Source organism: Puma concolor, chromosome B1, assembly GCF_028749965.1.
Source record: "Puma concolor isolate L17-30 chromosome B1, mPumCon1.1.hap2, whole genome shotgun sequence".
Lineage (NCBI taxonomy): Eukaryota > Metazoa > Chordata > Mammalia > Carnivora > Felidae > Puma > Puma concolor.
Genome location: NC_141670.1, coordinates 25113323 through 25129913, shown reverse-complemented (window position 1 = coordinate 25129913; position 16591 = coordinate 25113323). Strand labels below are relative to the sequence as shown.

General features: G+C 39.8%; 1 protein-coding gene across 2 annotated transcripts in view; it reads right to left on the bottom strand.

The window, feature by feature from the left end:
• Window positions 1–16129, bottom strand: part of DLC1 (DLC1 Rho GTPase activating protein) — a 566624-nt gene extending 550495 nt beyond the window's left edge. For both annotated transcript variants that reach the window (XM_086703318.1, XM_086703319.1), the window contains exon 1: window positions 15920–16129. The gene's annotated coding sequence lies outside the window, so the exon portion shown is untranslated. The remainder of the gene's footprint in view (window positions 1–15919) is intronic.
• Window positions 16130–16591: the final 462 nt, after the last annotated feature.

Here is a 16591-nt window from a genome sequence, read left to right as displayed (position 1 = left end):
TTTGGATTACAATCAGAGAGGTATGAGGTACAGGAGGTAATGAACATCTCAGCCAGTTAAAAAGCTATGAGTAAAGATGTTATTTGAACACAGAAAAGTAGACAGTATTTCTCTATTTAGCCAAACGATTGAATCTTATCAGGTAAAAGGCAGAACTTCCTGTTGAAAAGTGAAAAAAAAAAAAACAAAAAATGAACAAATGAAACAGTCAACCAATCTTCCCTTTAGTCTCCAAAATGCCACGTAACTGCCATATTTTTTTAAAACACGTTTTTGGTCAGATTAGTTTTTGTAGAAAATGGGTTTTAATAATAGAGCAACGGGAATTTTTCAACTACTGCCAGTTTTTTTCTCTGTTTTTTAATTGTAAAAATTAAATCATATCACAAAAAGCTCAATTATTCATAATGCCAGAAATCTAACAAGACTATTCCAATTTTGTCTACTCCTTTCTTATCTTTGGCAGGAGCATTTAGTGGGCACAGAAACATGGCTCAAATCCTTTTTAGCCTGATAGGACAAAGGGGGTTTGAAAGGGAAATCAAGAAAGAAAGAAAAAAAAAAAAGAGTAAAAGGTTTACTGTTTCCAGCAGGGCAATCTTCCCAAAAGTAATTCCTTCTGGCCCCAAATCAAAGGGACTAGATAAGCAATTCCTCCCACTATCCTGGGAAAAGTGCAGAGCAGACTGATTTTGCAATCCACTCATAAAGGACTGTGGGAATTCTGAGATCTGAAATGTGGTCAAGATGGAGTCTATGAAAGGGAATTCATTCATTCATTCATTCATTCATGCAAACCTTTACTGAGAACCTACTATGTGTTGTACTTTGTACTATGCAGTAGGAAGGCAAAAATAAATAAAATATAGTTTCTGAGTTTGCAAAATTCAAGGTCAATTGAAAGACACTGATGTGCAAACAGGTAAGTAACGATACACCATGGCAAGGTTACAACAGAAATATCAACAGAATCTTGTTGGAGTAATGGGAATGCACAGCTCAATTTGATTGTGGAACTTGGAACATCTTGAATAGAAAAACTACAGCTGATTCGTGAAGAATGAGTGGAGATTGCAAGGTAACAGGTAAAACGATGGGGGAAAAGAGGAACACTCCAAGTTATTCAATTAGATTAGTTCTTGGGTGGCATCTTGGCAGTGTTCACAATGGCAATCAGAAAGAAATATAATTGGTTCTATTTAGCTTCTCATGTATGAGATACCTCTTACTGCTTTCCATGCAATATCTCATTAATTTTCACCACCACCATGTCAAGTTAGATATTATTATCCCCGTTTTACTAATAAGGAAACCAAGCTTAGAGAGTAACTAGCTTAATGTCACAAAGATTCCAATCCACTTTTATCTGGTGTCCTATGACCAATGAGTTCATGCAGTTCAGCTACGCAATCCTCAGGCTACACCAGAAAACCTAAAATCAGTCTTGGGGAGCCAGAGAGAAATACAATCTTAAAACAGACGTCTAACTTTTAATGCAAAAAACAAAAATAGAACTGAACTAAAAGCTGGGTGAGTCCAAGAGTGGTCAAATCAATGACAGAAAATTCACTGAAGTCAAGTAAACCACTCACAGCTGGTCAATGTGGGCTTAGAGTGAGCATTCCATTTTGATCTTGCTGATTAGACAGAACCTACCTTTCTGTCAGTCTTTTAAGAGACAAATTATATAGACAGAGTTTACATACCTGGCACTTGAATCCAATAGGATTTTTTTGAGGAGGGTCTACTGCAAATAGATGCCTACTATTATAATTTTAGTGAGATATTGCCATCTGGAGGTAATCTAGAGAACTGATCGACATTGGCAAGCCAAGATCTAGATTCAGGGTAGGCATTTCGAAGCCAGTCATTGTATTCAAGTAAATTTAAAAATATATGCTTTAAGGACATTATTGTACTGAACACACAGCAGGTAAGTTTTCTGTAAGTACGGCTACATACTCTTTAAATTCACTATTAAAAAAGGGTTAAAAATACTTTTAAAATATTCTGGCCACATACACATTTTAAAATTTATTGTTTTCTTTCTTTTTAAAATATTCACTATTTCATTTGTGCTATTTTCTCCTAAGATTAGCCTATATCTAGGACAATCAACTTTGCATTTGTTAAGCAAAGATAAGTATTCATAGACCAATTGTCAATTACCCAGTTATTGGCTATGTTCCAAAAATTATTTAAGTGTTCGTGGGAGCACAGTTTTCTTCTGAAAGCCAGCTATTCTTAATAGGAATTCACAAGCCATTTTTTTTTTTTACCATATAATTGTGTTGAAACATTTAATATTTCTAGTGGAGAGATGCGAACACAATCTTGATGCATAGATCGTACACAAAAGGTAGAGTTGGATGTGAGGTAGGCATTGAATTGGAAATAGGTTTTTATTTAACATCAAATACAGTAACTGTGTGTTTCCAAAAACTTCCTTCTGGTTCTCACCTTTTTGAAGCTAGATGACTGTATTTTTCTTTCTTTATGTCTTAGTCCTCATTACTTATCTAGAACCTTGGATCTAGGTAACTTGAGATCCCGCTTCTCACTTCCTTTTTCTTTCACCTTGCTAATCCTAAACTTGTCAGTGTTCCACTTTCATTCCCTGACCTGCCAAAGTGAATTGTGAAGATTTAATTTTTTTTTTTTTTTTTTGAGAAAGAGAATGCATAGGGGAGAGGGAGATTGAGGATCTTAAGCAGACTCTACCCTCCGTATGGAGCCCGACGTGGGGCTTGATCTCACAACCGTGAGATCATGATTTGAGCCCAAATCAAGAGTTGGAATCAAGAGTCAAAATCAAAAGTCAGACGCTTTAGTGACTGAGCCAGCCAGGCGCCCCCTGAAGAATGATTCTTAAAGGAAGTAGGACGGTGCAGGAGGACAGGGAACATGTCCAAATCTTTAAGTGAGAATGATCAGTTGAATCTGAGTAGTTCTCTCTCTATCTCCCTGCTAAATTGATAACCAGGGAGCTAACAAAATAAATTTTGATTTATTAATTCATTCAATCATCACTGATTCATCTACTTATCCATCCATTTACTCACACAACACTCATGCATTCTGCATCGATTATGTCCCAGACATTATGCTAAGTAGAGTATTAAACATGATAGCAGGGATTCTTAAATCTTATCATCTGGTATTACTAATCTCTAGTGAAATATCTTCCCCTCCCAATGTTTCTCTAATGTCTTCCTTGCTCTTTCCCCCAATTAATCTCTTTTTCCTTAAACACGTTAAACCACGAGTAGAGAACTTCAGTCTATTCAAAAGATTCAGTCTATGCCCTTTAAGACTAGGAAGAGTATGTGGGAAACCTGGGGCATCTTTTTTTTTTTTTTTAATTTTTTTTTAATGTTTTTTTTATTTCTGAGAGAGACAGAGACAGAATGCGACTGGGTTAGGGGTAGAGAGAGAGGGAGACACAGAATCCGAAGCAGGCTCCAGGCTCTGAGCTGTCAGCACAGAGCTCGATGTGGGGCTCGAACCCACGAACCATGAGATCACGACCTGAGCCGAAGTCGGACGCTCAAACAACTGAGCCACCCAGGCGCCCCTGGAGCATCTTCTTAAGATGGCAGCTCTACCTTAATCTACAATAGTCTGGTTGATTTCATGTGATCAACTCAGTTTGTGGTCAAATGTTTGGATTCTTCAGGAGATGACTTCAGGGTATTTCTAAATTCTCAGCTACTCATTCGATGTCCTTATTAAATATCTGATTCAACACTAGATTTCCTGATATGAGTATCTCAACAAGCAAGAGAATGTCCATCTTAGTTTTTATAATTCCTTGATTCTCATTACCCGACCTGCTGCCTTAGCAGTTTGATGCCATGTATCCTACAAAAATTGATGGGATTTCTTTTAGCCCGAGGATCCTCTGCAGCTTGTCAGTTTTAATTATTTGTTCCATTACAAGGGCAGATGTGGCTCCGTTACTAGCAGGCAGAAGACACATGGGAAGAATGGCATTTGATCCCTACAGTGAGGGCAAAAAGAATCTCGCAAGCAAAATTACTAAACTCTTAGATCCCCACCACCCCCAACTCTCTAGGGCAGGGCAGACAGGCAAGGAGTTCTATGAGATAAAGTGCAGGACAGACAAGAAAGCTAAGACTTGACAGAGTGGAAGGATTTTGAGCATTGAGCATTGGCTGGTTATCTTGCAGGGATTGAACAGAACTTCATGGAAGAAAAATATCTTTATAGCAGAGAGGTGAAGGAAGGGTGGGAATAAAGAAACAGCCTAATGAGACGGTGACAGTTTGGTGGGGGGCTTTCTTCCAACCAGCAATTTAGGGAATGAGCCCCTCAGGTCTAAGTAGACCTTTGTTTTCTGGTGGAAGAAGGGGAAAAACAGAATGGAGAAAACTCATCAGTTTCCTAAATGCTCAGAAGAGGCAAATGTCACTTCTACTTACATTCTACTGGTGAATAGAGTAAATATAAAGTATGAGAGGGATTTCATGCCACTGAGAAATAACTTCAGTGTTTTCATTGTGGTGTGAAAACTGTTCCCTTATAAACAACTCTAAATTATATTAAACCCACAGGATCAAATGTTTATTTTTCATAAATGTTCAGAAGCTTGATGCTTTTGGTTACGAACATTAGTTTAGGAATTAGTAACCAATATACCTAAGCAACAAAAGCCCTCGTTATTATTTCATATTTATGAATCTGAAATATATGTAAAATAATAAGATGAAGTTACTTTTCAGTTTAAAACCCCAGAGACAACTCATCTCAAGATAAAATCTTCAACACCACGTGATCTAGTCCTTACGTACATTGTCAACTTTTGTCTCTCTCTTGTCTCATCGATTATCACACTTTGGTCACACTACTTTCTTTTCTGTTTTCAGTCAATTCAAGAGGATTGCTCTGTCAGGACCTCTGCTGCTCTCTGTTCTCGTAATTCTTTTCCCTCAGTTCTGAGCAAGCCTTTTTCTCAACATTTCAGTTTAACTCAAATATCACCTATTCAAGAAGACTTCTTAGCCACTCTACTCTATTTGGTTTCCATATGACCTTATCTCCTCTCTTTATACCTTTATTGTCTGATTCCTATTGTCTGATTCCAGGTATTGTTTTCTGTTCACTGCTATTTCTCAAGCATATAGAATATAGGTATCTGGCTTATGGCGGGCACTCAATAAATATTAGATTAAATCTGAGATAGATTTTACCAATATCCTAAATATTGTATAGATTTTTTCCTTGGCTTGAAGATCCAAAGAAAGTTTTGGGTTAAAAAGGCTGAAGCACATTATTGTAGTATTTTTATATTAGATAAAAAAAGCCATTACGAAATGGGAACAAGTTAGGCACATGTTAGCATTAAGGGTGTGTGTATGTTCATGAAGGTGAACTTTTTGAAAGCCTATGATGTTCAGTGTTTATGGAAATTATCTAATTTAATAATCAAAGCAACTATGTGAGGAATGTATAATGATGATCATTTTCTGGACAAGGTATTTCTGACTCTTTAAGCTTAATGGGTTTTCACTTTGTTCAGGGAATAAGTCAGTAGAACTGGAATCCAAACCCCAAGTCTACTGAAGCCTTTCCTTAGTCAATGTCCTCCATATTCAGAGAAACCTCTTCCCAATAGCATCATTTCCACGGAAAGCACAAACTGGTAAATTGTTTTTGTCACTTAAAAATGAATCAGCTAATCTACCAAGACACCCAACTGATGTAATTATTGGAGATATGGAATAATATAGGGAATCCTCCAGTCCCGACTTGGAAATCTAACACTTCAGAATAACCTGGAGTTTCAAAGAAATTTACACTAAGAAAGAGTGCCACCTTGTGGTAAGCTTTACAACAGGCAGGTTTTACAAAAGGTTGCTAATACACTTGTATTTTTCATCCATGTGCCTATCTTTGAAATTTGTAGACACAGAGAATAAAGTAACATTCTATTAAAGACAGAGAAAACAATACGGTCTTTGAATGCTGGTCATAATTAGAATCCCTTTGTACTTCAGAGCAAGAAAAATCCATCCTGTGCCTCGGTTTGTAGTCATTATTTTTCTGCTTTAACTTATGGGAATGTAAGGTGGACGCTGTAGCTCTGTGCCTTATGTACTGTTTGGAAATGTTGGAATCTAAGGGGAACCTCAAAGAGAGGACTGGGATGAAAAGGAGAATGACAACTGACATGGAGGGTTGGCTCATTTCTTTTCTTTCCCAGATCTCGGAACATGGCACCAGCCTCATAACAAATAATAAGAATCAAGTTGCAAAGTGACTTTCTATTCATTGAAGCAAGCTTCAGGATTCTCCTCAAATCCAACCAAGAACTAGTATTCAAGTTTGGAATTAGTCATGAGACGCTCAGTCTGATCTCCTCTTATAGAAACGAACACATTGGCATTTACCTAGTGATTTTTGTTTTTCCTTTCTTGTGGAGAAGTTGGAATTATCTAATCAATTCTGACGGTCGCCTATTATTCCTAAGTAAAATGCATCCAGGTCTGTGAAGATTATTTCCAAGAACGTAGGTAATACCAAGAGAGGGTACATTGGTATACCCAGGGAATCTCCACCTCAAGCTTCTTTGTCTGCACATCATTCTGGCTTGTGTTGTGACTTCCAAACTCTGTGTATTTAGTGTCTCAAACCACTGGGTGATGGGATGGCACCATTTAACCTGCATTAAGGTGAGAGTAAAGTGGGTGGGTGACAGCCTATACTTAAAATTTCTGCTCTAAAGGAGGTAGTAAAAGGAATCAAGAAACATTTCACTTTGGAGTTTATTCCCCCCCACAAAACTTAGCTAGTGTCAGTGTTAATTATTCCCATCAGCTCCCTTGACTAAGTGAGTCTTGGGCGCTTGGGGGTGGTAGACAGTGAAGAATCCCACTGGAGGCAGAGCTCTGGTGGCTGCCCAGGTGACATGAGTACACCTTCTGATTTGCACTGACAGATGAACTGATCACCCTCTTGGTGTCCTGAGACGTCTAACGCATTGTGAAGAAAACAAGCTAAGAACACCCCGGTCTACTAGAGAGATGCGCTACCTAGTTTCAGTTGGTCCTTGGCTGAAGGAAGAGTTGATTTCTTCATGAGCAATTCGAGACACCGCCATGCCAGTTTGTCTGAAGTGGTGCCCTTCACACGGTTTAACAGAATATGTGCTCTGGGCTTGAGCTGGATGCCTCACAAGAGGAGTGGCCCTTGTTGATTACAGGCTGTTAGGCATATGAAAACAAAACAAAACAAAACAAAACAAAACAAAAACAAGGATGAACAGGGGCTGAAAGAGGAAAAGAGCAAAGTGAAGTAAAAACACCCGCAAAACAAAGGAAACAAAAACCCAGAGGGACACTGCTGTTCCTGTGATTGAAGAGAAACCTGGGACAAGACAAGGCTGGAGAAACAAGGGCCAAGTCACAGAGGCTGAGTGCTTTAATGCCAAAATACACAGGCACTTGTGTATTAGCTGGACTGAGACACACACGTGCACACCTGCTGTGTGACAATCTCATTTAAGGCTCCCGATAACTCTGTGTCTGCAAAGTCTTAGTTTTGTAGATGCGATGCAGGATTTAAGAGGATTGAATTGATCCACCTCATGGGGCACCCGGGTGGCTCAGCTGGTTAAGCGTGTGACTTCAACTCAGGTCATGATCTCACTGTTCACGGGTTCGAGCCCTGCCTCTGGCTCTGTGCTGATAGTGCAGAGCCTGGACCCTGCTTTGGATTCTTTCTGTCTCTCTCTCTCTCTCTCTCTCTCTCCCCCTCCCTTTCTGTCTCTCTCTCTCCCCTCCCCCACTCAAGCTCTGTTTCTCTCTCTCTCTCTCAAAAAGCAAATAAACATTAAAAAAATTTTTAATTGGTCCACTTCACTGGAAAATGTGGCAAATCCTGTGGAAAAATCCAGTTCTACCTGCCCATTTTTAAGTGATTTTAACTTAAAATACCATATATATGTCTAACATTTTACACACGCACATACATCCACACACACACACACACACACACACCACATATTCTCTACATAAAGACATTCAAGAATTGAAGCAATTATACTATTTCTGCGGGCTGTGGATACCAAGCTTGGCATGTGGGTAGTAGAGATGTAATCAGTGTTTGGGACTGATTCTTACACCATCTGAAAGTCTATTCAGTTGTACGTGCAGCTCCTTTTTCTCATTCCTTCAGTCCTTTCATTTTTCTTGCCTCTTCCACCTTCATTACCTTTACCCTGTACTCCCTTCTTAAATTTTTTTAATGTTTATTCATTTTTGAGAGAGAGAGAGAGAGAGAGAGAGAGAGAACTTGAACAGGGGAGGGGTAGAGAGAGAGAGTGGGGGACACAGAATCTGAAGCAGGCTCCAGGCTCTGAGCTGCCAGCACAGCACCTGACGTGGGGCTCGAACCCACGAACTGTGAGATCATGACCTGAGTCGAAGTTGGACGCTCAACCGACTGAGCCACCGAGGCGCCCCTAACCTGTCCTCCCTTCTGATGTCCCTTTATCTCTCCTTTTTTTCTTTTCTTTCCTCTTCTCCCAACCGGGTGAGATTTAATCTTGGTTGTACTAATGGCATACTAGCAAATGTATTTTCCCATCTTAAAAATGTCATCATGTATATAGTTCCCACGCACTGTGATGAGCAAGCAAAACCAACACGAAGACAATCATAGATCCAGCAAATGAACTGGTGGCTTGGGAACAGCTCAGTATTTTGGAGTCAGAAGAGTCGCACTTGAGGCAGATTTTGGGACTAAGCCTTTGCAAAGCAGAACTTCAGTTTTCTCACCTGTATAATGAAGATATCTTTTGACTTTCTGACCTCATAGGGTCATTGCGAGGACACTGTAAGTGGAAATGATTTGTCACTAATTATGAGCCAGTAAAAACCACTACCACTTTCACTACCGGCACTCAGATCCTTTAGCTGATCCATGACCTACTGTTACGACCCTTCTGCAAAGCTTTTAAATTAACAAGTGTTAATTTAGATGCTATGCTATTTTGCTCAAAATCACCCTTAAGTCATGAAGGATCACATTTGTGAAGTTGTTTTTGTTTTGTTTTGTTTTGTTTTTGTTCTTACTTTGGAAAGGAGCGGTCCTTTGACTTTCAAATAGTTTGGCATCCCCTGAGCCAATTCACATTTCCTAGCGTGTTGTCATATCGCCATCTGCTGGCACTTCAGGAGGCTGACACGGAAGACTTCAAGGACATGGGAATCTACTCCCAAAGCCAAGAGCACACTGTATACACTGTATGTTAGCTAACTTGACAATACATTATATTTAAAAGGAAAAAAAGAAACGCTAAAAAAAGACTTAAGGGAGAGTGTCAAAATTGCATAAAGACAATAAAGACAGGCTCTTACGAGCTAGCTACAAATAACCGTCAGCTTTTGAAATAACGATTCGTTCTCTTCATATATCATGAAGCGAACCACTATGTAGTACTTAAAGCAATGAACTAACTCTGAAATGAAAGTAGTTTTAAGATTGGAAAATCTAAGAAACAAGATACAGAACACTATTATTACATTACTGTTGGAGTTCAAATAAAAATGTGTCTGCAAGTGTATGTATTTGCACAATTTTAATAGAAGATATTATACATGTTGTCATTTTAACTCTTAACACTGTCTGCTTTGGAGCAAAAGGCTTAGTGGAGGTAAAGGTCTATTATTTTTTAAATGTCTATATTGTTTGAATTTCTATCTTGTACTTTTTTATTTTATTTTATTTTATTTTATTTTATTTATTATTCTAGAGAGAGTACATGGGCAGGGGAGAGGGACAGAGCAGAGATAAAGAGAATCTCAAGCAGGGTCCACACTCAGCACCACATGGGGCCCATGACCCTGGGTTCATGACCTGAGCCAACATCAAGAGTACGACATTCAACCAACTGAGCCGCCCAGGCGCCCCTATTTTATTTTTAATAAAATAATTGGGGCTATATGGATAGGATCCGAAGTCATTCCTTTCACTTTTATATTTGCCCGTATTTAAAAATTATGTTAGTAAATGTATTGTTAAAGTATTATCAACTCCTTTCTTTCTGCCCTTATCACATTTTGTCTATATTTATTTCATAGTACTTACATTAATTTGGTTTCGGCATAGTTACTCTCACAATATAACCTACGTTTTCCAGAAAAACACATGACTTCAAATATTCTGGCCTTTTGTCCCCACCAATTGCTTGTGTAGGTTTTTAGTCTTTGAAGCCTCTTTCTTCCAATTATAGTAGGCAGCTCATAACAACAGGCTTTGCTACCAGCTTGTGTCCTTGGGGAATATTACGTAAGGCCTAGGTGCTTCAACTTCTTATTTGTATAACGAAGATACCATTATCGATCTGAAAGGGTATTTATGAAGCTTATAGATCATGAAACACATACAAAATACCCAGTATTCATAGTTATTAAGATTGCGTGTGTGAGTGTTGTGTGTGTGAGTGTTGTGTTTCTCTCACCCTCCCTAGTTTGAAGTTTCAAGGCTCAGACGTGTCTTATCATCTTCAGCTCCTCAGGACTAGCAGAGTATGTTACATGATAATTTTATCAATGGAATTAATATAATAAATAATAAATAGAATGCATACATGTTACTAATAATATTTATTTAAAAATACATATTATAGGGGCGCCTGGGTGGCGCAGTCGGTTAAGCGTCCGACTTCAGCCAGGTCACGATCTCGCGGTCCGTGAGTTCGAGCCCCGCGTCGGGCTCTGGGCTGATGGCTCAGAGCCTGGAGCCTGTTTCCGATTCTGTGTCTCCCTCTCTCTCTGCCCCTCCCCCGTTCATGCTCTGTCTCTCTCTGTCCCAAAAATAAATAAACGTTGAAAAAAAAAACATTAAAAAAATACATATTATATTATTATATACTAAATATTAACATCCATTACTAACATATGCTAGTAATAATAACTCTGTTTCAATTAATTTCCTAAATGTGTAGGGGAGAATTGCCAGAAAAATAAGATCTAAGTATTAAGAGAAACTGGGATGTGAAGGTGACCCTTTGCAAAATTTGAATTTTGGACCCCAGATATTTTTCCGAATCCTCTTTTGACTAAGGTGTTTTATTTGCTCATTTGTGCATTTTTTTTTTTTTTTTGCTACACAATTGTTATAATCCTTCCAACAGTGTATATATTATTAACTTCACCACCTATAAATGGAACAGGGTAGTGCATGCATTAATTTATACTTCAATGTAAAAGTCTGTGTCGGTTTTAGATGTTCCAGTGTCACTAGGTATTATTATCTTCCAGAGCTATAGGGTATTGTGTGGATATACCACACTTCGCACATCCCTTCACCTGTACGTTGACTTCTGGGTGGTTTCCCATTTTTAACTATGGTGTATCAGAGCATCTGTAGATGATCATATATTGGTATTCTTTTCATGTGTAACTAATAATCTTCTTTGGTTCCAACAAAAACATAATTTTATCAAATCTTTGACGGAAACATAAGAGTTACCCCTTCCTGATTCATGTTACTACCACCACCCGGTTAATCACCCTTAAAATGCTAACTTGCTTGGGACATCTTTGATGACTCCCCACCACCCGGTGACTCAGTAACTTTTTCAGATAGTAGAGTATTTTTCTTCTCTTTGCTCTGTATAATTTTTGTCCCCATGACTAATTCCCTTATCTCCAGAAGGTGCCTTTGCCATGTGCTTTAGGAGACTTCATGTTATGGGGCCAAAATGAAATTGCTAGGCAAGTTAAATGCTACCAACATCCAAGTCTTCAAAGTCTCTCAGTTGGTTAGGCCTGCAACTTCGACTCAGGTCCTGTTCTCATGGTCCATAAGTTGGAGTTCTGCATCGGGCTCAGCATCAAGTTCCGGGCTGACGGTGCGGAGCCTGCTTGGAATTCTCTCTCACTCTCTCTCTCCCCTCCCCTTCCAGGTGTGCTCTCTCAAAATAAATAAATAAATAAACCTAAAAAAAAAAAAGTCATACTCTCTGCCTCCCTAAAGTATAATTTAGGAATGTGTCTGGCTACATATAATAGAAAACTCATCCAAGGGCACTTTAAACATAAGGGTGTGTTTTTCTCACACTATGCCAAGTTCAGACATCGATGGCTGGCACAGTTCAGCTGATCTGCAACGTCCACTCAGCAAAATTACTATCTCCACGTAAATCTTTTAAATATTATGATCACAGGGTGGGCCGCGATAGATACAGACACCAGGTCCACGTTCAGAGCAAGAAGCAGAAAAGGCAGCTAGGCCACCTCCCTTTGTTTCTTTCTTAGGAAAGCAGAGGATGTACATGAAATCTAGCAATTGCCACTTACATCTCATTGCCAAGAACTGTTTCGCTTGACCACATCTAACTGTGACTCTGGGAGGTGAGTATTCATCTCTGACACACTACCGTGGAAGTGAACAAGGAATGAGGGGGGTGGGATTGGGTGTGGTTCAGCTAATCTACAGGATCTGCCAGATGCTGAGATTCTCCAAGTGTAATTCCAAAGCCAGTATATGAGGCTCGAGCCTCATCTTATCTTCTATTTTATCTAACAGGATTCTTACTCCAGTTGGGATGCTTCACTGTTCTTCAGATGCTGCATTAGTGTCCTTGCTTCTGCAGCCTGTGTCTGATCCCTCTCCTTGATATCCTTTCTCATGCATCACCACTTACCATTGCTTCTTCAAGTCCTGCTTGCTACATGAAATCTCCACTGGCCTCTCTCACACTGATTTATATGTATCTATCCGTCTTTCTAGCTATCTATCTATCTATCTATCATTTCAAAAAAAAATTTTTAATGTTTATTTTTGAGACAGACAGAGAGAGAGAGAGAGAGAGAGAGAGAGAGAGAGCGGGGAAGGGGCAGAGAGAAAGGGATACACAGAATCCTAAGCATCTGTCAGCTCAGAGGCAGACGCAGGCCTTGAACTCATGAACCGCGAGATCATGACCTGAGCTGAGGTCGGATGCTTAACCGACTGAGCCCCCCAGGAGCTCCTATCTATCATTTTTTAATTTTTATTTATTTTTTAGAGACAGAGAGGGACAGAGCATAGCTGGGGGGGGAGGGGCAGAGAGAGGGGGAGACACAGAATCTGAAGCAGGCTCCAGGATCCAAGCTGTTAGCACAGAGCCCAACGTGGGGTCCAGCCCACGAACCATGACATCATGACCTGAGCTGAAGTCAGAAGTTTAACCAACTGAGCCACCCAGGCACCCCTGATTTTTATCTTTTTAAAATGTACCAGTAGGGCATCATATTAAATTAGTGATATTTACATAGCTTCTCAATTTTAGAGTGTGAATAATATCTGTATGATTTATAGAAAAAAAGAGAGATGAATTTGAAAATGAGCATTTCATCATTTGGAACAGGAAGTGCACAGGACTCTTGGAAGTTCCTACTTTTGAAATAAGCCATACAGAGAAAGACAGATACCATATGTGTTCACTCTTATGTGGATCCTGAGAAACTTAACAGGAACCCATGGGGGAGGGGAAGGAAAAAAAAAAAGAGAGGTTAGAGTGGGAGAGAGCCAAAGCATAAGAGACTCTTAAAAACTGAGAACAAACTGAGGGTTGATGGGGGTGGGAGAGAGGGGAGGGTGGGTGATGGGTACTGATGAGGGCATTTTTTGGGAAGAGCACTGGGTGTTGTATGGAAACCAATTTGAGAATAAAGTTCATATATTAAAAAAAAAACACTTATGACTATTTAAAAAAAAAAAAGAAGTTCCTACTTTCTACAGGAAGTCATGATCGTTACCTCCTAACAATATTTAAATCGATTTCCAAGGGACCTAGTAGGAAAGAGAATGAAGATGCTTGCATAAAAATTCTTATCCTATAATTCAGTGACTCTTGGTCATATAGAGGCTGAATTAATATGAAGATTTCCTGGATCTTTTCCTAAATGTAATGATCCATATTAGCCTTTAGGCCCTAAATCTTTATTTACATAAGGGTGTCAGGTGATTTTGAACCAGTCTTCTGCTCACATTTTGAAAGTCACCACCACAGAGAAGGTGGAACCATTAGAAAAGCCACAACCAACGGGAGAAAATGAAAACTACAGCCTTGTGATTGGAAGGCATAAGCATTAGCTATGACCGTCTGGAACTCTTTGTCAGGACAGTCCAATCATTGCAAAATAAGATCAGTTTGAGAAACAAAGAAGGAACTGTGGACTCAAAAATAATTTTCCTTTGGCCATTATGTGTAGTAAAATATATAATTCTCACAATAGAGTGAGAATTCAGTCATTTTTATTTTTTTTCAGAACATATTTATCAAATACATTTACCAAATTTCAAAAGGTGAATGTGGCGTTTCCTCTCAAGCACTATGGCAGAATCGATGTTCAGAGAAACTGTTCTACTACAGTGTTCCTAAAAATGCTGAACACAGGTATAAACAGACAAACCCCCCAAAACAAAAGCATAGGTGAGGAGGGCAGGAAACCAAGAGAATTCCTTACAGAACAGAAATGATAAGAAAGTACACATTCTAACAGTTTTCTAAACATTGAGTTCAGAGGTCTAAAGCAGCATAGTGACTACAGTTAACAATACTGCAGTGTCTACTTGAAATGTGCTGAGAGTAAATCTCAGGTGTTCTCACAACACACACACACACACACACACACACACACACACACACACAAATGGTACCTAGACGGGGTGATGGATATGTTAACTAGCTTGACTCTGCGGTCATTTCATAATGTATACATGTATCAAAACATCAAATTTTATATCTTAAATATATACAATTTCTATTTATCAATTACATACCAGGAAGCTGAAAAAGAAAAACAGAAGAAAGTAGCATTAGCCTTGAAGAGACCTGTCAAACATTGGTGGCTTCATTGGGCTGCACAAATAAGACAGAGTACCAAGGCTGGGGTGTAAGTAGGTTAGGATGAGGAATCAGGGATCTGCAAACAAAGCTGGGGTCCCCAGAAGGATACGTAATCATGTTGTTAAGTAGGAGAAAATCTGTTCTAGAGAGGAAGGTAGTATGAGTGTTTGCATGTCTCAGAAATGGAAATAACCCCTGAGAATTCCCAACCATACGCATATTTGGAGTCAAATTTCATAACCCCTATATGGCCGGAACAAACTCAAGCTAGATTGCTTAGTGTTCCTGGCTTAGTCTGTTTAGGCTGCTATAACAAAATACCACTGACTAAGTATTTCTCACAGCTGTGGAGGCTAGGAAGTCAGTCCAAGGTCAAGGTGTCAGCAGGGTCACCTTTTGATGAGGATTGTCTTTTTGGTTCATAGCCAGAGTCATCTTGCTAAATCCTCATATGAAGGATGGATCTTTCTAGAGCCTCTCTTATAGGGCACTAATCCCATTTATTAAGGATCTACCCTCACGGCTTAAGCAACTCACAAAGGCCTCACCTACTAAGACTGTCAGAATTGGCATTAGGATTTCAACATGTGAATTTGGGTGGGGGGAGGGTGGGATGGGGACACAAATATTCAAACCACAGCATCCTGCCCCTGGCCTCTCAAAATTCATGTCCTTTTCACATGTAAAATACGTTCATTCCATCTGGATAGCGCCCCAAATCTTAACTGGTTCCAGGATCAACTTAAAAGTCTTCATCCAGTCTCATCCACATATCATCGAAAGCAAGTATGAGGGAGACTCAAGATACCATCCATCCTAAGGCAAATTGCCTGGATGCCTGAAACCCTTTATATACCACGTATTTTCCTATACATACGTGCCTAAGATAAAGTTGAAATTTTTTTAATGTTTTTATTTTTGAGAGAGAGAGAGAGACGTAATGCCAGTGGGGGAGGGGCAGAGAGACCCAAGATAAAGTTTAGTTTAAAAATTAACCCCAGTAAGATATTAACGATGTTAGTAAAATTGTACAATAAATTATTGTACTGTACTCACCCTCCCTCTTGCGATGCCTTGAGATGATGAAATGCAGAATGAAGAGATGAAGTGAAGTGAATGACACATTGTGACGTAGCGTTAGGAGACTCTTGATCTTCTGATCATTTATTTGTCAGAAGGAGGAGCACTGTTTCCAGGTGCATACAGCTCCGAAACAGTGGAGCAAAGCGGAGACAGCAAAGCCACTCAGAATGGGGATGGCAGCAACAGGTCTAAAGGGAGACCAAAACCTAACGAGGCAAACAACGCTAAAACCCCTTGGCTCCGTGCCCCACATTGCAGCTGAGCCCCCAGAATTGCAGTTGGCTGGAATCGCAGGCCAACAGATCTACCAATGTGGGTAGGGTTCATGGGGACCGTGCCCTGCACCCATGGCCTCGGTGGGCAATACCCCACCGGGGGCTCTGCAATAGTCTTGCCCCCAAAGCAGGTCTCTGCCTGGGTGGAGGCTCTCAAGGACACTTTGAAATCCAGGTGGAGGCAGTTGTACCTTCAAAGCTCTTGGGCTCCACAGGGTGGTGGAGAAGGTGCCCCCTGGAGGTGCAGCCACATCGTGGGTGTCGAACCCGGGGCAGTTGAGGATTTTTGCACCACAATTGAAATTCTGGAGATGAACCCAGGACGTGAGGTGGCCCTGGACAGTAGAGGTTCTTCCTTTGCCTTTTTTTT